The sequence below is a fragment of the Xenopus laevis genome, chromosome 5L, assembly GCF_017654675.1.
Source record: "Xenopus laevis strain J_2021 chromosome 5L, Xenopus_laevis_v10.1, whole genome shotgun sequence".
In the NCBI taxonomy this organism is placed as follows: Eukaryota; Metazoa; Chordata; class Amphibia; order Anura; family Pipidae; genus Xenopus; species Xenopus laevis.
In genome coordinates this window covers 45,049,104-45,073,016 of record NC_054379.1, presented here as the reverse complement: position 1 = coordinate 45,073,016, position 23,913 = coordinate 45,049,104, and the positions used below count along the sequence as shown (strand labels likewise).

General features: G+C 38.2%; 1 protein-coding gene across 2 annotated transcripts in view; it reads right to left on the bottom strand.

The window, feature by feature from the left end:
* The window catches only part of plekhg1.L (pleckstrin homology and RhoGEF domain containing G1 L homeolog), a 141,648-nt gene that overhangs the window by 58,639 nt on the left and 59,096 nt on the right, over positions 1-23,913 (bottom strand). The window lies entirely within an intron of this gene.

Below are 23,913 nucleotides of genomic sequence, written 5' to 3'. Positions count from 1 at the left end.
ACACTTTAATACCTTCGAATGGGCTGTGTTCTGCCCTGGAAGAGGGCAATTTAGTGATCAGTATAATGCTGATTGCTAAGCAGTTTTTATCTCCCTGTGAAGTAAATTGGGTTTACTTGATGGTGGAATTAACATACTGTAAGCGGCAGTAAAAGTAATTAGCTCTTCCTTTTAACAACTGTCCAGGGGAGCAATGAGCTTGTATACTGGAGACTTTAATTACAGCTCTAAGCTACAGGGATAACTACTATACAAACACAGCACCAGAAAAGTGGTTAAAGGTGTAAAATCCATTGCTGCTTCAGAGAGAAGGCCTTAACAGACTACTTTACTGTCATGGGAAACCTGTTTTTTTTTTTTTAAAACACATCAGTTAATAGTGCTGCTCCAATTTTTAAAAGAGCAAACTGATTTTTTTATGTTTAATTTTGAAATCTGACATGGGGCTCGACATAATGTCAGTTTCCCAGCTGCCCCCAGTCATGTGACTTGTGCCTGTACTTTAGGATGGAACTACTTTCTGGCAGACTATTATTTCTCCTACTCAATGTAACTGAATCAGTCTCAGTGGGACTTGGCTTTTACTATATCTACCAGGCAGCAGTTATCTTGTGTTAGGGAGCTGCTATCTGGTGACCTTCCCATTGTAGACGCAAAGATTTTTCTTTGTCGAACGACCGATTTTAGTGAAATCCGACCAATCTGTCAAATTATCGTGAAGTTAGTGGTATTCGAACGATCATACATCTTATAATTTTTCATCCGACATCTTTCAGAAAATTGATCAGCCAGGTTAAAAAATCTTTATCAGACCAGTGCAATCTATCTCTGTTTGCAGGGCTAAGCAGGCAGCTACCCTTCAGTTTTGCTGGCAGTATCGGCTGAAAAGGTCTTTTTAGTTAATGGACACATCGTACATTTAAACGATCGTTTTGAGATAATCGTGGTCTCACGATAAAGAAAAGATCCTTTAAAGATCTTTACATCTATGGCCAGCTTAAGCTGAAGTTTATCAGAGCACAAGTTACATGACTGGGGGCAGCTGGGAAACTGACAATATGTCTAGCCCCATGTCAGATTTCAAAATTAAATATAAAAAAAAGCTGTTTGCTTTTTTGATAAATGGATTTCAATGCAGAAGTCTTCTGGAGCAGCACTATTAACTGAAGCGTTTTGAAAAAAACATGTTTTCCCATGACAGTATCCCTTTCATCTATTTTTTTCTCATTAAAGAGACAATTCACCTTTAGTGATGGGCGAATTTATTCGCCAGGACTGGATTTACATTGTGGGTGCCATTCATCTTCCCTGTCCCTTCCTCTTCATTTGTGCACATGTGCAAATTTTCATCATTGGGTCCAGAGCGTTTGGGAATTGGCACATGAGAAATTTTAAAAAACATCATCTCTCATGCCGCTCCCTAAAATCCTGCCACCCTAGGCCCGGGCCTTTTTGGCCTTTTCACAAATCTGGGCCTGGACCCTACAAAAAACAAATGCTCTGTAAGGCTACACGGTTGTTGTTATTGCTACTTTATATTACTCACCTTTCTATTCAGACCCTCTCCTATTTATATTCCAGTCTCTTGAAAAAAAACTGTGCATGGCTGCTAGGGAAATTTGGACCCTAGCAACCAGATTGCTGAAATTGCAAACTGGAGAGCTGCTAAATTAGTTAAAAATCACAAATGAAAACCATTTGCCTATTGTCTCAGAATGTCTACATCACACTAAAAGTTAATTTAAAGGTGAACAACCCCTTTAAAGTGGTTGTTCACCTTTACATTAACTTTTAGTATGATGTAGAGAATGTAGAGAAATGGGTTTTAAAGAGGTTGTTCACCTTTACATACATTTTAATTAATTAAATGAAATTAAAATGAAGGAATTTAAATTAAATAAATTACATTTAGATACTAGAAGACATCATTTCTGTTTCCCGTTTTTATGTAATACAGTACACACTGAAAATTCACATTTTAGGGCTAGTGGCTTACAGAATGGATTCTGGGCATTTTGAGTGGACAATGTAGTTGTAACAAAACTTACAGAATAGCTCCCCATTGATTTCAATGGCAATAACCAGGACATGGCATGTGCACTTGTCTTCAACAGACATTTGACTCACGAGTGCAATTACTATTGAAATTAAAGAGGATTGATTCTTGGTGTTTTGTCGCCCACCTGTGCAGCTATAAAGCACTCGGGTTGAAAATCAATTCAAGTGGTATTGTCCTTTGGGGAAAATTGAGTGAAATCAGAATGAAAGCTAAGTATTACATGGCCTCTATAGGAAGATAAGCAGTAAAATGTAATAACCGTAACCTCTTAGAACAGGAGGCCCGTGAGCTGGATGTGGTCCTTTAAAGGATTTTTGTGGCCCCCAGTCTGCTCAGAGGCTCCATAGACTTCACTGTTTGAAATCATCATTTTAATTTAATGATGTATGAGAAATAATTGGCCCACTACATGATAACAAGTTGGAAAGCACTCAGTCTTAGAAAATGAATTTCATAGTTGCTGAAGCCACTGACCCATACAACCAGATAGCAATTTGTAAATTGCAAGTTTAAAACAGACATAATAGAAAGGAAAATATTTTTAAAAAAAGTAAAGCTGAAGTTCTTCTAAAATTTTGCAAAGAATAGGCTAATCTATGACATACTAAAAGTGAACTTCTCTATGAAAATGGGTTGATTACCTACCTATACATTAATTTATATTATGGTGTAGACGTCAGCAATCTAAAACAACAGAAGAGGTTCTTTATTTTTAATTTGTCTGTGTTTTTTTAAATATTTAGTTTTTTTTTGTTCTGCAGTGGTTGCTATGACTTAATTACCCTAGCAACCAAAGAGCTGCTTTAAAATCAAAATGAATAAATAAAAGAATGTAACTAAACCCTAACATTTTTTTTGTTACCAGGCTCATTGACCCCGAACAACCATATACCACTTACATTTCCACATCAGTAAATTGTATATTTTGTGAAGCCATTGCATTACGGGCCGATTAAAGCTGAGTCGGCAGCTTATTCGCCCGTGTGTGGGGCCATCCGACGGTCATCTCTGATCGATATCTGGTTGAAAGTCAGCCAGATGTCGATCAGGCAGGGTTGAAATTCAGTTGGATAGCAGCTGCATCTGTTCATTGATGTGGTCTCGTGATTCGACTGCCCATATTTCCTCCATTCTGATCCGATCGTTTGGCCCTAGGGTGTAGGTGTAGGCAGTAGGGTTGCCACCTTTTTCTTTAAATAATTCCAGCCGATGTTGAAAGTGGCCAGGGCAGACCATGAAGTGGTGGGCCAGTGACATCAATGGGACAAGGACATGATGTAGGGGGCAGAGTGTTTCCACAAAAGAGGGCGGATTGGATTGGGGGTCCATCACCAAAAATTCTGTGAGTTATCCCCTCTGAAAGCAGGGATTTGTGTCAGGCTGGGGGCGGAATGACAAGTAACTGCAATTTTACTGGCAGATATATTGCAGGTAAACTTGTAATTCTGGCCCCGGCCTTGGCTGGTATATTACAAGCTAGTTCGGTAAAATATTGGACAGGTAGCAACCATAGCAGGCAGCCATGTTGGGACACATGCATACACAAAGATGACTGCCCCAGCTTTTCAGTGTGAAATTGTGAGGGAATGTGGTTGTAAATGATGGTAAGTGAGTATTAGTAATGGCGCAAGTGTGATTCATCATGTCGGCATAACACTGTGCTTGCAACAGTCGAAACATCTTTATGGACCACTGATTTCTTGGAAAATCTAAAAAAGTCTAAAGATTTTAAATGTTTATATATGTGGATAGCGTATGTGTTAAAGCAATACTGAAAATACTGGGAAAGGTTCTGTTTGTTCTGTTGGCTCTGTTTACTAAAGTTCCATAAAAATCTGCCACCAAAATGGCAACTAATTTTGCCTTTTTATCAAGTATTCAAACTCTGCATGTAGTAACAAAATACACCATGGAGGGCCCCATTTACTAAAGTGTAAAAATCACCAAAGAAGTCACAGTTGATGGAACTTAAATTCTCACCAAAAGAACTGTAAAGAGTAATATGTATAGGTGTTTCTTTAAAAAATAGTTTGACAATTATTTCCTTGGAAAAGAATTGTTATCCAGCTTATATGTGTCTCACTGCAAAAGAATTGGCCCCCAGCAGAATCATTTTCCTGAAAATTGTCTCACTGCAAAAGATTTTTGCAACGCCCATCCAACACATAGCTGCCATGGATTTGCAACACATTTATCGAATGGGATCTAAAGTCTAATTTTGAAATTCAATATAGCAATATAGCTGCACTTCAATAAATATCCTTGGCAAATATATCTATTAATACATTTTACCTGCTTCCAGGTATAGTTATAGGATCTGCTATCTGGAAATCTGAAAAAGCGCTAAAATATAGAATTGTGATTTCCAACATTTAAACAAGCAATGCTTCAGTTTTTTTACGGATATTCATGGCAAAACTTTCTTGTTGCTTTTCACTTAGTAGTTTAATGGCTTTTAGTAGCCTTAAAAATACATAATCAATAATCAAGCGAGGGCACTCCAATATTAAGGGGCCCATTTACATAGCTCGGGTGAAGGAATAGAGGAAAAAAAATTCAAATTTCAAATGTTTTTTTTGGCTACTTCGACCATCGAATGGGCTACTTCGACCTTCGACTACGACTTCGACTTCGAATAGAAAGATTCAAACTAAAAATCGTTTGACTATTCGACCATTCGATAGTCGAAGCACTGTCTCTTTAAAAAAAAACTTCGACCCCCTATTTCGCCACCTAAAAGCTACCGAAGTCAATGTTAGCCTATGGGGAAGGTCTTTTTTTGGTCGAACAAAAATCGTTCGATCGATGGATTAAAATCCTTCGAATCGTTTAATCGAACGAATATCGCTAAATCCTTCGACTTCAATATTTGAAGGATTTAACTTCGACAGTCGAATATCGAGGGTTAATTAACCCTTGATATTCGACCTTAAGTAAATTTGCCCCTTAGAGTAGGGATGCACCAAATCCAGGATTCAGTTCGGGATTCAGCCTTCTTCAGCAGAATTCGGATTCTGGTGAATCCTTCTGCCCGGCCAAGCCGATTCCTAATTTGCATATGCAAATTTGGGGCGGGGAGGGAAATTGTGACTTTTTGTCACAAAACAAGGAACTAAAAACTGTCTTCCCCTTCCCACCCCTAATTTGCATATGCAAATTAGGATTCGGATTTGGTTTGGTATTCGGCCAAATCTTTCGCGAAGGATACAGGGGTTCGGCCAAATCCAAATTAGTGGATTCGGTGCATCCCTAATTTAGAGTCACATAGATACGAGGTGCATTTAACCCAAAAATACTCCCCACAAAGTAAAAAATATGCACAATAATACGAATTTTGGGTTTGCACACTCACAAAAGGCTGCAAATACAAAGTCGTATGAAATATAAGAACATTTTTACATATATTATCAATCAATACATTGCAAAAGATGGGTCATTAATTTTCTGTCAGAATAAAAAATTTATATACAGCAATGTCATCAAATAAAGATACATACCACAGAATTTGTGAAATCAAGGCAGAAAGAAACTACAAGCAGCGGATGCACTTGCCGGCAATGAAAATTAACCCCAACGTTTTGTCATAATAGCCTTTGTCAAGGGGAATTCCCTTTAGTAGCCTTAAAACACAATACTTCAGATTGCAAGAATACCCTTTAACCGGAAAACACAAGATTCTATATAATATATGGGATCCCTTTATAAGCAATTGTCTACTCAGGTTTTTCTGTTCTTCTTCACTGCTTGCCAAATTGCCCAGACATTCAGTTAAATTGCCTGGACCCTAACAATGGACTCCGAGGTCAGGCAATTATTTCTTGAAAGCATTCTTTGCCTCATAACCAAGCCATAAACAATTGACCACAAGTGCACCATATGGGTCCAGGCAATCATTGTTTGAGTATCCAGACAATTTGGATTATTCTGCTGCCCACACTTCGAGCTGGAAATCACATAGACAGAGAAATGCTATCTTGTGTACCATTGCTCTAAAAGATCCCCTCACTGGAGTCAGTAGCAATGGAAACATGTTCTATGGAGTGATGAATCACGCTTCACCAACTGGAAGTCTGATGAATACGTTTAGGTTTGATGGAGAACACGTCTTAAAGGAACAGTTCCGTGTAAAAATAAAAACTGGATAAAATAAAAACCATGCAAAATAAAAAATGTTTCTAATATAGTTACCTTTTTATATTGAACAATTCCTTTAAGGTATAATACAGATTTTAGAGGCACATTTGTCAAAGGTCGAATTTCGAATTCATGCGAGTTTTTAAAAAGTTCCCATGAATTCGAAATTCGACCAAACGAAATTTATTTAAAAAAATTGATTGGAGTTTTAAAAACTCAATTGGAGTTTTTTCTCTGAAAAAAACTTGAATGTTAGGAAGGCTGCAAACAACTCAAAATTGATCCCTGGACCTCTCCCATTGACTGAAACAGCAATTCAGCTGTTGTTAGGTTAGCAAATAGTCAAATTCGAGTTCTTAAAAGGCCTGAGTATGATAAATTTCGAAAATCGAATTCAAGTTTTTTTTTAAAAAAACTCAAATCAAATTTGAATAACTCCCTAGTCGAGTTTGACAGTTTTGACCAAACAAAAATCTTTTATTTTTCTTTAAAAATGTATTCAGTTATTTAGGCACCCATCGGCTGTCCTCCAAAAGCTGCTGCCCTAGGCACTGGGTGCATATATATAGATAAATACCGAAGGAATGTTCTGAACAATAGGAAGGGCTTAGAAAGAGGTAATACTTTAACCCAATATTTTTAAAACCCTGCTTATGCTGAATCAATCTCTTAACAGAGAAGGCTGGTAATGTTATTTGGAACAGTACTTAGGTTCTAACAGAGCAAATTAGAATAAGAAGTTTCTCCAGTCATTACTATTGCAGAGAGTAACATATGTCACTAATCATTCGAAGTTGTTTGATACCTTGCAAAGCTAAATTGGTGGGAGGGGTAGCTCACTAACAGCTTTAGAACTAGAAAACATAGCCATAGTCTCATACAAAATCATTATAGTCTAGAGCAAATGGTGTGGATGTAAGTATGCTGGGACGGAAACTCAACAAGCTACATTTCAGAAATGTGAACTGCTATACAATGTTTTGTATAAAATGCTATACAATGTTTCAGCTCCTAGCATTGATGTCTTACAGTAGTGGCATTGGGTTTTTATTCTAACCATTAAAGAGGTTGCTCCAATTGAATCGTATAGTCTAAAAAAACACTAATATGGAATGCTTGGGACCTGGAGTTTTCCAGATAAGGATCCTTCCGTAATTTGGATGTCCATACTTTACCGACTAAATACATTTAAACATAAAGTTATTTATTAAAGGGCGAGTTGTATTTTTCCCGAACAATTTAAGTTTTTCTAGGGTAGTTCCAGTAAAAACAGAAAAAATTTGAGATTTATTATGTCCTAAAGCTGCAAAAAACCTGAATGCAAAAATACTCCAGCTAAAACCTTTCGAGGTCACGTAGAAGTCAATGGCAAAGGTCCCTGGAACCATTTGAAGATATTTTCTTTTCAGTGGTTTGTGCTTTTAAACTAAAACAATTTGAGTATTCAAGTTTTTCACCCCAGTTGTATTTAATCAGGTTTTGACATTTTTCTAAGCAAACTTTCCAGTTGTGAGTTTATTCGAGGTAAAAAAGAAAATCGCACAAACTTGACCTTTGAAAAATAACCTCCGAAATAAACCTAATATAATTTTTGCTACCATTATGGATTTATGCTACCTAAGCTAGGATCAAGTCCAAGCTGATATATATTGGTGGTAAATAAAGCATAAAAAATATTACTGGGCAGTAACTTTTCCTTTCCTGAGAAGCAAAAATATCACTTTTAACTCTATGTGTCCCAAATGTATATATGAACATTTTACTAAGAATTATGTTGGGCCAATAGTAAATCTCATTATAAGTAATAAATCTGTACACCAACTCTAGTCAATGAAAATACAGCCTACCTGAAGAATGTATCTGGTGCTATCTTTTTATTTGGCTATAGGTCCAATGCGCTAATACATGTATTGGAAAAAGAGGGTATTGGACACGTTAGCCTCTGTTTATTATTCTTGTAGGGTGGGTGCTTTAGTTGTTAGCTAGCAGCAAATCTATGGTACAGACCTATAACCCCAAGAATATATAGGAGGTAGTAAAGTCAGTGGATGATCTGATGTTTATATTACATGGTGCTGGTGTAAATATGGTCCATAATGCAATATATATATATATATATATATATATATTATATATATATATATATATACACACACACATACTGTATATACTGAAAAGTCTTTTTTAAAGCTGGCAGATTATTAGACTATATCAGACGAACGAACCTGCAACTAACCATTCTGATTAATATAAGGTAGTAAAGAGGACTAATCACACGATGCTCAGACCATTAATTGACGGGCGGCAATCGTACGAAAGTTATGTCCGACAAATAATTGTGCAACCGATTGCCATGGCACTAAAAATGTTGGGACAATCCGCACATAGTCCAAAAGTCGTACGAAACAAAGATGCAAAGATATATATTGTCCCTTAGCATCTCTGTACTGAATAAGATGAAACACATGCCATCCCCTGAGCTTGTCCCTCTCACCATATGGTGCCAGCAATTTCAGGGAAAGAATGTTTTGCCTTGTGTTATTTAGTTGAGCTGAATAAGCCTTACATAAACATAGCAGGGGAAAGATGGGGAGAAAAGACAACCCTTCCTTTGGCGACAGCATTTGGAGCTCATTCTGTATATTAGAAACGTTTCAAGAAATCTTTGCCACCCACCTGGCTGCAACAAAGTTTTATATGGTAATAAAGTTTCCCACTGAATCCCTACATTTAAAAATATTTTAGTTTAAATGTAAATTGGAGATATATCTTGTTTACGTTTAGTTTAATCTTCGGTTTATTTTTCTTCAAGGGTAGGATTTGGACCCAATAGTATTTTTCCTAAAATATATTTTACAGAGCTTTTAAAATTATTGGCCTGCCATCTCTGGAGGATTTGGTCTAATGTTAATTCAGTTGCAAAGCTTTTTTTTTTAGTCTAGTTTTGTACAAAACATTCATACAGTACATGCTGTACATTTTTGGTGAGTTAAATGAAGCTGAATTACCCAGAGCAGGGCCCCTTCTGGGGCTCCCCACATGCTGTGTCTGCTTACTATATGTAAGATTTAAAAGGTATCACTGCAGCGATAAACTGGCCCTGCATTGTTTAAACTTCAAATTCAGAATGTAATCCCCTGTATTGTTCACACCTGTGATCCCCCTGTATTGTTCACACTTGTGAAACCTCTATTGTTTAAATCCTAAAGGCCTATACTGTTCCACCTGAGACCCAGACTGAAACTGCCCACATTGTTCACCTGTTCACACCTTATTCAAAAAGATAACGGGGCACCAGCACTGTGTCACTGTATGTAGTACATATTAGAATGATAGCTTTCCCTGTCTCCTGCTCTGTTCTGCCTTCCCTCCCTGTGTGTGCCATTCTCTGCTTGCCCAGTGCTGCTTGTGTGTGCCATTCTCTGCTTGCCCAGTGCTGCTTGTGTGTGCCATTCTCTGCTTGCCCAGTGCTGCTTGTGTGTGCCATTCTCTACTTGCCCAGTGCTGCTTGTGTGTGCCATTCTCTGCTTGCCCAGTGTTGCTTGTGTGTGCCATTCTCTGCTTGCCCAGTGCTGCTTGCGTGTGCCATTCTCTGCTTGCCCAGTGTTGCTCGTGTGTGCCATTCTCTGCTTGCCCAGTGCTGCTTGTGTGTGCCATTCTCTGCTTGCCCAGTGTTGCTTGTGTGTGCCATTCTCTGCTTGCCCAGTGCTGCTTGCGTGTGCCATTCTCTGCTTGCCCAGTGTTGCTCGTGTGTGCCATTCTCTGCTTGCCCTGTGCTGCTTGTGTGTGCCATTCTCTGCTTGCCCAGTGCTGCTTGTGTGTGCCATTCTCTGCTTGCCCTGTGCTGCTTGTGTGTGCCATTCTCTGCTTGCCCAGTGCTGCTTGTGTGTGCCATTCTCTGCTTGCCCAGTGCTGCTTGTGTGTGCCATTCTCTGCTTTCCCTATGCTACCTGTGGAATGTAAGCCTGTTAGGGGTTTGTTCTTGGGGGTTGTTAACATTTGGAAATTGTTGTTAAGGGCCCCTAAGGTGTTTAATCATATGTTGGGGGATTGTTGTATTATCCACAGGGGAGGATGAGGCATATGGATTTAAGGGTATATTTTAACATGACTTCAATTTTTCATATATGAGTGATGATGGATTTCCCTGCAGTGAGCACCAACCATTTGGTTTTTTGGTGTGCTACCCCCGTTATTGTGAATATGATCTAAAAAGTTCTTGTGGTAACATGGGTGTGGTTTCAGTGGGTGTGGTTTAAAAGGGGGAGTAGCCAACACTGACTTCTATTATTGGCCATCCACCACATAGGCCAGTCAAATTTTGGCCCTCGGTACCACAGAAGTTGGACAGCACTGACCCAGAGGAAGAAACCCACACAGACAGAGAGAGAGAACATACAGACTCTCACTACCACTTCTTACTAGTTTTTATCAAAATCTTTACCATATGTACAGAACAGTGCAAGCAGCAGACTAAATAACTCAGCTAAACGTAAGATCATTTATTTAAAGACTTTAAGTGGTGGTTCACCTTTAAATTAACTTTTAGAATGTTATGAGATGGCCAATTCTAAGCAACTTTTCAATTGGTCTTCATTTTTTTGTTTTATAGTTTTTTTTAATTCATTTTCTGACTTCCCTGCTTTCAAATGGGGGTTACTGACCCCATCTGTTCTGTAAGGCTACAAATGTATTGTTATTGCAACTTTTTATGTCTCATCTTTCTATCCAGGCCCTCTCCTATTCATATTCTAATCTCTTAATTAAACCCAATGCATGGTTGCTAGGGGAATTTGGACCATAGCAACTGGATTGCTGTAATTGCAAACTGGAGAGCTGCCAAATAAAAAGCTGAATAACTCAAATAATAAAAAAATGGAAACCAGTTGTAAATTGTTTCAGAAGATCACTCTCTTCATCATACTAAAAACAAACCCATTTCAATTAACAATTGGGGGCCGATTCACAAAGGGTTGAATATCGAGGGTTAATTAACCCTCGATATTCGACTGGGAATTAAAATCCTTCGACTTAGAATATCGAAGTCGAAGGATATTAGCGCAAATAGTGCGATCGAACGATCAAAGGATTATTCCTTCGATCGGACGATAAAATCCTTCGAATCGAACGATTCGAAGGATTTTAATCCAACGATCGAAGGAATATCCTTCGATCAAAAAAAGTTAGCCAAGCCTATGGGGACCTTTGAGTTCGGTAGCTTTTAGATGGCGAACTAGGGGGTCGAAGTTTTTTCATAAAGAGACAGTACTTCGACTATCGAATGGTCTAATGGTCGAACAATTTTTAGTTCGAATGGATCACAGACTACTGTAGGAGTAGGAAAGGGAAAGTGGTAGATAGCAATAAAACCTTTTTCAAAGTAATAATAATATAATTTTAAAAAGGCTTACAATTTTAACTTCAGTTTATAGTATCATTCCCAATAGGGTTCCACCATTTGGTAAAATTCCTCCAGAATCTGGTTGTCAAGACATCAACCAGTGGCGTAATTAGACAGTACTGGGCCCCACAGCAAATCATTTTTCAGGCCCCCAATATGTCTAGAGGTTGACCTGTTTTATCAATATTTATTGAAATTGCATATGAATTAGGGCCTCATGGGGCCCCTATACATCCTGGGCCCCCCTGCAGCCGCAGGGTCTGCTTCCTCTATAGTTACGCCCCTGACATCAACTATTTAGGCCTATTCATTGATACTAGCCAGGAGGATACGCCTTCTTTTGACAAGACCAGGAAACAATGTTATTTTAGAACACACAAATCCCATTGATACATTCAGGAACTGGAGAGCAAAATTAAGGAAAATTCTCATGAAAACTCCATATTTAATCTGACGTTCAACCAGGCTAAAAATACATGTAGACATAATGAATGGCGTCTCTGCATGGGATTATAAAAATAGCAGCAGCTTAAACAGATAGCTGTATATGATCTTCTTTCGTGAATAGTGATGATAAGAATTGTTTCTTTGAAATAATAATTTCGGTGAAAAGTGGCCTGTGAATTTACACAAGCGTTTAATAGAGACTATATTTCCCTTTTTATAAACTATGAGCAAACTAAGGATGCTGCATCATGCTATGTCTAGGGATATCATTACTGACCAATACTTGGGGCAACAACCCTCCTGATATATTTACATTGAATCATCTCTTTGGGCAGAAGAGGTTCTAGCACAAAGAACCTCTGACGTTGTCAAGATGGAGATTCCAGGTAATACATTTACCTGGAATAATCACTTGGCACAGGTAAGAGAGGGACTAGCACCTAAGAACCTCTGACATTGTCAAGATGGAGATTAGAAGCCATGCCCATGGTGCATTTAGCTATACACACTGCCATATATTGTTTTCTGCATAGCAATGTGATTTGCTCAGCCACAAGGAACTGTCTGTGGTCTAGATAAAATGAATATAATTGGTCTTAAAGTTAAATCTATCTTTTTTTCACATTATTTTCATCAAAATGTGTTTAGACTACGGATGCACCGAATCCAGGATTCGGTTCGGGATTCGTCCAGGATTCGGCCATTTTCAGCAGGATTCGGATTCGGCCGAATCCTTGTGCCTGGCCGAACCGAATCCGAATCCTAATTTGCATATGTAAATTAGGGGCGGGTAGGAAAATCACATGACTTTTCGTCACAAAAGAAGGATTTTTTCCCACTTTTTCCTTTTCTACCCCTAATTTACATATGCAAATTAGGGTTCGGATTCGGTTCGGTATTCGGTCGAATCTTTCATGAAGGATTCGGCCGAATCCCAAATAGTGGATTCGGTGCATCCCTAGTTTAGACCTCTTAGCTAACTCCGTTCAAACACTTTGTACAATTTTATTAACTTTTAGGAAGGCGACATTGAGAGTAGCTTGTGATGAAGACTGAGTGGGATTGATGGCTTAAATATTTTTTCATGACAATGTTTAGTAGAACTATCAATTTCAAACAGACTTGCACAACTATATATTTCATTCTTAACCCTTCCATCATTGCCTGGGCAAGTCGGTCGGGCACCCCAGGAAACCACATAGCCGACCACCACCAAGCCCCTGCGTATGTGCGCAAATTTACTAGCAGGGGTTATGGGGTTTACTGGTGTGTTGTGGGAAAGGGAGCCAGCAGTAGTGGGGAGAAGTGCCCGGACTAAGAGTAGGTGACAAAAGAGGTACATGCCAGCCCCCCCCCCCGTCATAGGGGGAAATTCACTAAAGGGCGAAGTGACTAACATTAGCAAAAATTCGCCAACGTGATGTTATTTCGGGACTTTGCCGGGTGCAGGCATAACTTCACTAGCGAAGGAGAAAGAGTCTAGCGCTACTTCGCACTCTTACGCCAGGCGAATTTTCACTCTGGCGAAAGAGCGTTACTTCGCAAATTCACTAAGATGCGCCTTTTACTCAACGTTACCTGTTGAATAGAATGTATAGGGCTTCTTCAATTTTTAGTTGAAAATTTTCCGAAGTCCCAAAAAAAACGCTGCCATCTTTTACTTTTTCAGGGTGATAGGCTGCAAAAGTCTGTAAAATGTTTCTGGGGTACCCGGCTTCCCCCCTTCATTTCCTAACATATGTCACAAAAACTATACACTGGGCTCATGTGTAGGCCAATATAACAACTCTATTTTATTTTAATTAAGGTTCCCTGGGCTTGTGTAGTGTAATGTATTGGCTGCAACATATACGTCCAATTAACTTCAACTTCCTGCCGTATGCAAATTAGGCAACGCTAGTGTAACTTCACTTTGCTTGGCGCAGTAACACTAGCAGTACTTCACCAGTGTTCGGCACCCTGGACGCAACTTCGGATTTTAGTGAATTAGCGTTGTCCTGGCGAATCTATGCCTGGCGAAGTGTTGCAATGTGAACGAAGCCGTCGCTGGCAAATTTTCAGTGGTTAGTAAATTTGTCCCATAGTTATGTACCTCTTCTGCCTACCCCTAGTTCTGGCCCTGCCTTCCCTCAGTTAGCAGAAGCCCCCATCTATATTAAAGCAGAATAGAGACCACTAATCCTACAGCACAACATACAAACAAGCATTTACCTTGTTATCCTGCAAGATAAAATGTTTATAATATTTAAAAGGTAAAGACAAACCAAAGCTTCCCAGATGTATTTCAAGGTGGGCACACAAGTATACAGGCATGGCTTTTTGATTGATAGACCAGTAGCGTATTGGTTATAGTTTTATGCAACTAGTACTATAGAATCTATAGTGTCTTTTTAGGAAAGAAAACCTTGTAAAGCAAGGGCTTTAATCTGGAAGTGTTCTGTATTCAATAATCAATAAAAAAAAAACAATGAAATGTAATGTACTTGTTGAATGCAATGTACTATTGCATTCCAGTATTCATTTATATCTAAACGGTTATAATTCAAATTGTGTTTTAATCATGGCAACCATTCCAAGACAACACACTCTTTGCACTTTCTTTTTGTACATTTGATCCTGTGAGATGATCCCAGCAGCCAAATTAAAATGGAATTAAAGTGGGGGGGGGGTAGAAAAGATGTGAAATCAAACAACTAGGCAGCAGAAATATACTGCTTACATACGAATACAGTAGATATTTTTTCCTGCCATCAGCGTCTTAAATTACTGTAACACCTCGTTATAAAAATCAAGGTCAGAGAAAATTAGCTGACGCTACAAGTATGTTAAGTCTTTCCCAGTCAATGGAGAGGTGTGATTAACGTGCTGGCTGTCTGCAAACCCATACCCGGACTGTAATGACTATAATTACAGAAAGTGCAAGATGATTAATAAGCAACCAGTAATTTTAATAACAGAGAAATTACATTCATTATCAGGTCGTCTGCATTTTTTTACAAAGTTTAAAAGATAAAAATGGAATTATGAAAGAAATGTTTCTCTTCTCAAATTTAACCCCTCCTACTGAATCTCTCTTGGCATAACTCTTGGATGGGCGGTTGGGGCTTGAAGTGCATTGTGCGCCTCCATAGATATTTGTTGCCTTGTGCAAGATTAAAAGACTTTTTTAAAAACTATTTTAGCCCCTTAGAGTAAATAAATTTTTTTTTTTTTTTTTTTGGGCAGAGCCCTCTCTACCTCTTGTATTGGTTATTGCTTGTTTTTTGTATGTAATCTGTATGTTCAATGTATGTTCAATGCATACACCCATTTATTGTACAACGCTGCAGAATCTGTTGGCTCTTTATAAATATGCATTAATAATAAAAATTGCCTCTAATTATGTTTTGCATGTTAAAAAAGTACATTATAAATGATAAATGGCAAAAACATATTGGTTCAGCAAAATAATGCACACAGAGCCTGCCTCCATCATCTGTAGCAATAAGCCTTGACATTTTTATGTAACGCCCCTTTAATGATAAATATGTTTACCATAAATTTGTAATTGCTTGGCAATTTTGTTATACTCTACTTGATGTTGCTTACACATACTAGAACATGAAAAATACCCCAGAAATGAATCAGTAGACCAGCGGTCAGATTTACTAAAGGGTGAAGTAGCCTTTGCTAGCGTAAATTTGCCAGAAATCCCATTCGCAGGCACAGGACAATTCGCTAGCAAAAGAGTCCGTCACTAGTGTAGTTTCTCACCTGATCTCCTGGCGAATTTTCGCCCAGGTGAACGATCATTACTCAGCAAATTCACTAAAGTGCGAATTTTACAGAACGTTACCTCTTTCGCCAGAGTTTCCTTTGCGACTTTAGACTTGGCTAACTGATAAGATGAAGCTACATCCTCCTCAATCTGTGTCAGTGACATCATATCCTGCATGCCAGAAAGTCATAAAAGTTCTAAAAAACAGTGGTGTTTTTTCATATTTTAAAGGAGAAGGAAAGCTACAGAGGCATTTTATTGCCAATAGATTAGCTGCAATAGTACAAGCTAGAATGCTATATTTATTCTGTAGAATGTTTTACCATACCTAAGTAAAAAGCTCTTGAAACTCTCTGTTTGTTTAGAATAGGAGCTGCAGTATTAATGTGCTGTGACATCACTTCCTGCCTGAGTCTCTCCCTGCTCTGGGCTCAGATTACAGTAGAGAAGGGAGGGGTGGGGGGAGAGGAGCAAACTGAGCATGCTCTTGCCCAGGGCAATGAGGTTTAAGCTGAAGGCAGGAAGTCTGATACAGAAGCCCATGTGTACACAATAGAAGGAAAGAAATGCAGTATTTCTTTTGACAGGGGACTCAGAGCAACATTACTTTGGGGGTTTACTGGTATATTTAGATGGGCCTTTCTGATAAGGCTTACTTAGTTTTAACCTTTCCTTCTCCTTTAAAGCAGGATTGCCTTCAAAAGTTCTGACTATTAAACATTTTTGTGTTAACAATTTTTTTTAATCAATTTTAGAGGCATGGCACATTTGTTTTAGGGTGGGCTCATGTCTAGGGCATTAGAGGATCTCTTTTGTCTTTATTTTGCTTCCTTGGACATGTGTAATATTAAGTGGCCACTTCAAGAATTTGCACCAACATCTCTAATAAAAACGTCTATACGACCTACTTGTACCTGCCATATTCAAATTGACCTAAGCGTAAGTGTACTAACGAAGAATTGAACGCTAGCGGAATATCGCTATGAAATGCTCGTGTTGAAGAATTTACACTAGTGAAACTTCGCTAGCGTTCGGCTGCTGAGATGCAACTTTGCATTTTAGTGAATTAGCACAGTGGTAACTAATTTGTACCTGACGAAGTGGCACGCACAGGGACACCAGGGGCCCACCCAAAAACCTTTGACCATGGGCCCACCAAGTAATCTTAGACCAGGGGCCCACTCTCACTACTATTATTCTTCCTCTCCTCGCTCAACCTCTATTCTCCTAGTCTCTTTTCTTTACACAATATAATATTATAATCTGTTATTCCATCTATTAAGACACTTAGGGGCCGATTCATCAAGGGTCGAATATCGAGGGTTAATTAACCCTCGATATTCGACTAGGAATTGAAATCCTTCGACTTCGATTATCGAAGTCGAAGGATTTAGCACAAATTCTGCGATCGTACGATCGAATGATTATTCCTTCGATCGAACGATTAAATCCTTCGAATCGAACGATTCGAAGGATTTAAATCCAACGATCGAAGGAATATCTTTCGATCAAAAAAACTTAGGAAAGCCTATGGGGACCTTCCCCATAGGCTAACATTGACTTCGGTAGCTTTTAGCTGCCGAACTAGGGGGTCGAATTTTTTTTTAAAGAGACAGTACTTCGACTATCGAATGGTCGAACGATTTTTACTTCGAATCCTTCGATAGTCGTAGTCGAAGGTCGAAGTAGCCCATTCGATGGTTGAAGTAGCCCAAAAAAACTTCGAAATTCAAAGCTTTTTACCTTCGAATCCTTCACTCGAAGTTAATGAATCGGCCCCTTAGTTCTCATTGAAACAGGGAATGGCCATTAAATAAGCCAAATGTCTAGCAGCATGAAGGCCCACTGACACCTGGGCCCATCGGGACTTTTCCTGGTATCCCGGTGGGCAAGTCCCATACTGGGCACACAGTGCGCTGGATTGTTGCTGGCGAAAATTTGCCCTTTAGTGAATTTGCCCCCAGGTGTCCAAATGTACGGAGGGCCTGGTTAGGAGCCAGAGTGATACACAATGTCAGCATACGTGTGTAAATCAGATCATCTTTCCAAAGGTTTTATGAAATGAGGGACCTAAAATATATTGCAAAGGGGCACAGTACTGTATAGTCAGGCAACGCCATGCATTCATTGACACTATAGGTTTTAAAAAAAGAAGTCATTAAAACATGTGACGATTATGACACCCTTTTGGCAGTTGAGATTACTGTTTCCTTCCGTTAGTAGCATGGCCTGTAAAAACATAGGTACCAGAAGGCCGAGCTTTGAACAAATGGATTGCACAGGCAGCTGATACGTTGAATGCCATTATGCAAATAAGGTTTTAACAGAAATAAACCAAATGTGCTTAGCTGGAGGGAAGCTCACGCATGGATTTTAATTGCTCTTTTGTAACGGCAGTGCATGTGCGTAATAGGGTTAAAGCACACTAGGGAGCTAGCATTCAGCTCTCAGTAAACAAACTGAGGTAGATGCACACAGCAATAGCAGAAGCTACTTTTTACGTTAACATAATTAAATGCTCTACTTAGTAAATTACATTTCCTGTAATAGCACTCAGCTTGAGTAAGAGATGAAGCAATTATTTCTTGGGCTTCTGCAAGAACATTCTTCTAGACAGACAGCCTGCAGGCCAGGAGTTGTGCAGGAGTACTGAAACAAAAGGGTGGCAACTAATGGCTTCAACATTAGCCTCAGGTGGCTCCTTACCTAGAAACGGCCCTGTGTACAAAATAGGTTTAAAACCGGTAAAGGTATATGACTTGTTATCCAGAATACTTGGAACCCAGGGTTTTCTGGATAACGGATCTTTCCATAACTTGGATCTTCATGCCTTAAGTCCACTAAAAAATCATGTAAACATTAGACAACCCCAATAGACTAGATTTGCTTCCAATATGGATTGATTATATCTTAGTTTGGATCAAGTGTGGGCTACTGTTTTATTATTACAGAGAAAAAGAAAATAATTTTGAAAATTTGGATTAAAGGAGTCTATGGCCACCCGAGAACGGGTTTCCGGATAATGTATCTCATGAGTGTAGGTATAAGCCCAATATGATTATTTTGCCAGCAATATATATTCATGTACTGTTTTATTAGTACAGGTATGGGAACCGTTATCCGGAAAGCTCCGAATCATTTTATCCAAATAATCAATTTTTTTTAAAAATGATTCTCTTTTAATCTGTAGTAATAAAACAGTACCTTGATATTATTTATCCTTATTGGAAGCAAAACCAGTCTATTGGTTTTATTTAATGTTTACATTATTTTCTAGTAGACTTGAGGTATGAAGATCCAAATTAAGGAAAGATCTGTTATTCGGAAAACCCCAGATCCCAAGTATTCTGGATAACAGGTCCCATACCCGTACAGAGAAAAATGAAATCCTTTTTAAAAATTAGTATTATTTGTTTAAAATTGAGTATACGGGAGATTACCTTTCTGTAATTCAGAGCTTTCTGAATATAGGCTTTCCAAATAAAGCTGGTCATAGATGCAAAGATCTGATTTTGGGTCCGTGTGTGGAGAGTCCCGACATTATTCGTCCGGCGGAGATCGGTCGTTTGGTCGATCGGACAGGTTAAAAGATTTCTGTTGGCTGCCGATAATATCTCTGCATGTATTGCCGATCGTACGATTTTCAGAGGGAGACTGTCACTAGCTTTGGTCGGACATAACTTTCGTACGATTGCTGTCAGGGGCAGAACATTGCTGATCTGTTCTTTTGTACTTTTTTTGATCGGAATGGATAGTGGCAGGTCGGAAGATGGGAAAGTCCGTCGTACGATGATTCGTACGATCTGATCTTTGCGTCTATGGCCAGCTTAAGGGATCCCATACCTGGGAATGTTGCACTTTTACCTCCAACAAAGCATGGCAAAGTATAAATATAATTTGTGTCACAGTGTTATGTACAGCATAAATGTAACTTTCATATCTATATGCATTCCATGTTCTGTGGTTGTATGTGCCACAGTCTGCATTTTTGTGCTGCCGTTTAAATACACTCGAATTTAATGCAGAACTTGCACAGAACTGAAAACTCTTAAGGGGGAATGCAATATGCTTCGTTAGTGCAAAAAACTTTTGCAAAGAACTTAAGCGACCATGTCTGCTCCATTTTTGACTGATAAAGACCTCAAGGACTTCCTTGCAAAGTTTGCGACCAAACTGCTGTTGCGAACGTTCACAGTGTATGTAATAAAATGTCACAATCGCAAACCATTTTTTGTGACAAAATATTTAATGAAACTCCAGAGCAGGTGTTAAAGTTTTGCAATGCATAAGTAAGATTCGCAATGCAATAAAAGCATGGTGCATTTTTATACGCAAGGTTTTGTGAATTTTATTAAATTTTTTCCTTAATTCTCAAAAAGAATGGGGACAAAAATGACATTATCACAGCGCCCCTGCAATGGGCAATTATGTTGTCATAACACCCCTGTTAAATGAACACTAATTTCTATCCACAAATGTTATTTCTCTTAATTATATATATATGGCAAAACGTTCACACATGACATCACACTTGGTATTACACCGGGTCTGATACTGTCTTCATTCTGGCTCTATAAAGACAAAGCATAGTATTTCTTCTTGCAAGTGTAATATGCCCAGGGCACTTCATGAAGCACACAACTATATGTCCTACCTAAGAGTACCTATACACACCTTAAAGGGATACTGTCATGGGGAAAAAATTTTTTTTCAAAATGAATCAGTTAATAGTGCTGCTCCAGCAGAATTCTGCACTGAAATCCATTTCTCAAAAGAGCAAACAGATTTTTTTATATTCAATTTTGAAATCTGACATGGGGCTAGACATATTGTCAATTTCCCAGCTGCCCCAAGTCATGTGACTTGTGCTTTGATAAACTTCAATCACTCTTTACTGCTGTACTGCAAGTTTGAGTGATATCACCCCGTCCCTTTTCCCCCTCAGCAGCCAAACAAAAGAACAATGGGAAGGTAACCAGATAGCAGCTCCCTAACACAAGATAACAGCTGCCTGGTAGATCTAAGAACAGCACTCAATAGTAAAAACCCATGTCTCACTGAGACACATTCAGTTACATTGAGATGGAAAAACAGCAGCCTGCCAGAAAGCATTTCTCTCCTAAAGTGCAGGCACAAGTCACATGACCAGGGGCAGCTGGGAAATTGACAAAATGTCTAGCCCCATGTCAGATTTCAAAATTGAATATAAAAAAATATGTTTGCTCTTTTGAGAAATGGATTTCAGTGCAGAATTCTGCTGGAGCAGCACTATTAACTGGTTCTTTTTGAAAAAAATTTTTTTCCCCATGACAGTATCCCTTTAATGGTTTCTGTACTGGCTAAAACTTCCCTAGATACATAAGAAAGTACAAACAACCAAATAGCTCTTCAAGACAGGTAAGAAACGTAAAACAAATAATATCTGGCAATGTGTTTTGAAAGAGGCTTAGGAGGTAATTGTCTTTCCATGTCCCAACAGTCACACTGTGTTTGCTACAGTTCTCCGAAAACTGTAATGCATTATATCTGTCTTTCTCGAGTACTCTGAGGAATATACAAATAAATGAATTACTTTTACTACCCTTTATCTATACAGTGTTTAATCATATTGGTTTATCCATCAAAGGAAAATGCATGTCATAAAAACATTTCATCTTTCAGCTATGGTCAATGGGCAGTTATTTTCTGATACTACTTATGATCTACTATAAATCATAAAACATAACTAATGGCCAGTCTGTTTATGACCATTATTCCTTTTACAGTAACCATAGCTCAAACAGTTATATATTTTTTCCTAAATAGAGAATATCCTTTTTCTAGATGACATTTAAGAAGCAAAAAAGTAAAAAGAGTAAAAGTAGAATGCTATAAACACAATATCTTGAAATCTTGAAACACCATTTGATCTTTAAGGAGCCTTAGCTTCATGGCCTTATGGGATCTGCCCAGACTTGCTGGGATTGTTTGTTTGCTATTCGGTTGGGTGTTTATACACAAGACCTTTTGCAAACAATGAACATATTCCTTTCAATCTGCACTTCACTTATGATGGCATTAAACTCTAAATCCAATGTTGTTGGAAGTGTTAAAAAATGTCCTTTATAATGTAGCAACTTTCATATTTTATAATCAGGAGTTATTCTAGTGCTACTGCTGCCATTTGGGACAGCAAACCATATACTGCAACCCTCAAACCCTCTTGTACTCTTTGCACTATAAGCCAAATTTCTGGTTACAAAAACCCCTATAAATTTGGCTCTTAAAGTTTTTTAAATCAATTTGCTACCTTTATAGTATTACTATTACAGGTATGGGATCTATTATCCAGAAATTTGCTATCCAAAAAACTTAAATACAAATAGAAAAAATATATTATTATTATTATTATTATTATTATTATTATTATTATTATTATTATTATTATTATTATTATTATTATTATTATTAATAATAATAATAATAATAATAATAATAATAAGACAGAACATTGTATTTGATATAATGAAGATAGCCTTTATGCTATTGTTTTGACAAATGTTGTGATTTTAGTAGCCCTCAGCTGTCCCAAATTATAGAAAGATCCCTTATTCAGATTCTGCATCAGGCCTGAAGCATTCCAGAAGACAGAACTACACCTATGATAGCCACACACATACTTTGATGAGGGTTGTAACAAAAAAAATCGAATTATTTCATTGCAGTTGTGTAAAGTTGAAAAGAAAAAAAATTATTTGACCGCAAACGAGAATTGTATTTTTCCATCTTCAAAGAGGTTGTAAAATAATTGCTGTTAATAATTTGCTAATGAAGTTGGATTAATAAATCACTGTTCAATGGTGTATAAGATCAGTCAGAGAGATCCTATGCTGTCATGACTGATATTTCTAAGGCCACCAAAATCCACAGCATCTGTCTACACACAGAAACAATGCTTCCAGGTGCAGGCAGAGCACGAGCGGAGGACTAGCAGCAGCAGGGTAGCTGATTCTCAGCCTAGGGAGAAACGCAGGCCAAGAAACGTAGGCCGAGATCCGCAGTCGTCTGGCCCTAGTCTAAAGACTTGCTGCAATATTATTTACAGCCACGGTGCGGTCAGTCTGTCTGTCACCTGTCTATCATCAGTCTGATATAGAGTGAGAACTTTCCATAATCAATCAATGGACACCACCAATTCAGCAAAGGATCTGAGTTTCAGCGCTAAGTCTGAACCTTTACTTACTTAAAAGGAAACAAAATATGCAATGGGCATGTCATTTTACTTTAGTTATTTATACAAATGCTTTTTACAAGGTTGTGTTAATATAGCTTCCTCGCTGTACTGATAGTGGCTTTATTCGTACAATCATTTTTGACTTCTTTCTAGCCCAAAGGTTGTATAAGGGTTATGGCTGCATGGATTTCAGCATTGTAATGTAAGCCCTATTGTTAGAGCATCCTTAGTCTTGACAACACAACCTATCGGAGAAACAGTTACAACAAAGGAGTGCAAATGATTATATTGAGGGTCTTGACTCTCTATCTCTCCTAAGAGAAAGTTTTAGGTTTGGATAGACGCACACTTTTTTTTAGGTGATACTTTATATTCCTCCTAGTAAACCACTGCTTACAGTTATATGGGTTTCTATATCCATCAGCATAAATTGTGTCTGCATTGTTTTGGGGAAGGGGTCACCTAACAGAATTCCATCTGTTCTCAAACACTCAAATCCCCTTCTCAGTAAGTATTATGGAAGTTCTGTCTAAACCAAAAATGAAAAAGAGATCTATGGTGAGAACATCCATGTCGGATCTAAAAGCCCCAGAGCCATGGCTTTACAACTAAGCTGTCTGACATTTTAAGGAATTTTCTTTTCTTTGAAAACTTCAAATGCCACTTAACACAGAGTTACACGGGAACAAACCATAGTTGCTCTCTTACAGACACAAAATCAATAAATGTTATATAACTGATATAACAGTTACTCATTTAGAGACTGGTGTCACACTGAAGCTGCAAAAGGATTTATCCTTTTTATAAATAAACTGTTGCTGTTCTTTATATTATCTACTGCTTTCTAAACTTTCCACTTTTTTATTCTTATTCCCCCAGCTACCCCTTAAGCTACCTGCATG